This window comes from Myotis myotis, unplaced genomic scaffold (assembly GCF_014108235.1).
Source record: "Myotis myotis isolate mMyoMyo1 unplaced genomic scaffold, mMyoMyo1.p scaffold_m19_p_3, whole genome shotgun sequence".
In the NCBI taxonomy this organism is placed as follows: Eukaryota; Metazoa; Chordata; class Mammalia; order Chiroptera; family Vespertilionidae; genus Myotis; species Myotis myotis.
Window position 1 is genome coordinate 122,598,707 of NW_023416335.1, and position 1,107 is coordinate 122,599,813.

Sequence of the window (1,107 nt, forward strand, 5' to 3'; positions counted from 1 at the left end):
TTGCTCTCAACCAATAATAGATGTTAGACAACAAAAATTATACTAGCTGACAATTTGGAGGTTGAGAAGGTAAAAGTTAAATGACCTATTTAAAAAATACACAGCCATTTCTTGGCCCATTAGAAAACAAAAATAATCAAAGAAACAACTGCTTAACATTATTTTTAGGACAAACAATCCAGAGGCTAGAAAATAGCTAATTAAGTAGAAATAAAATATCAGAATTATATTCGAATTTTGCTACTGATTCAAAAGTCCTGTGGCCTTTTCTGTGGTGCCTCTTGCCTCCATTATCTGCTTTCCTGATTCATCAGCTTAGCTCTGGCTTCATCACCTCTCTCTGGACTCCTGACTTGCCCTTCTATTTTTTGTCTCTGCTCCACCCAATGCACCCTCCACATTACTGCCAGGTATGATATATGCAAACCTCCAAAACCACCCCCAAGCTTGCCTCTCACTGCTCACCCACAAGTAGGCTGTAAAGAGCCCCAGATTGACTTTCTACCAACAATGTCTTGATGTCTGAAGGGACCTCCCTGCCATTTCTATCCAAAGTCTAGGATAAGATCTGGCTCTGATACTGCCCTCCCCAGGAAGACCTCACTCACACCCCAGAGCTGCTTCCTCTCAACTCCCAACTCCCAACTCCCAGCAACTTCTCTTAGAGACATGTTCACATGCTGCCTATACCCTGTCTATTTGTGGAGTTGGTATTGTTGAATGGAAGGGAATTAGACCAACTAACTGCTTAGCTTTGAGCAAACCAAGAAGTTTCTCTGATCTTCAGTTTTCTTATATAGTGGCTCAGCCACCCAAGATGTGCCTTAGTAATATGCAGATTATTCTGAGCTAAAAACAACTGAGATCCTACAGGCTCAAGAAAAACTTCTGTCCCCCCCCCCCCCACACACACACACACACCCCACTCCTTTTAACTATCTAGAAGATTTTGAATTAGGGGCCTTGCCCATACTAAGAGGTTATCAGAGATAGCCTTTTTTGACCTATCTATAGGGCAGGGCAAACTACTAATTACTGAACATATGTTCTCCCTGCAATGACTTTCTGAAGCCTCAACATGCCTTATCTCATCCCTAGCTCAGAATA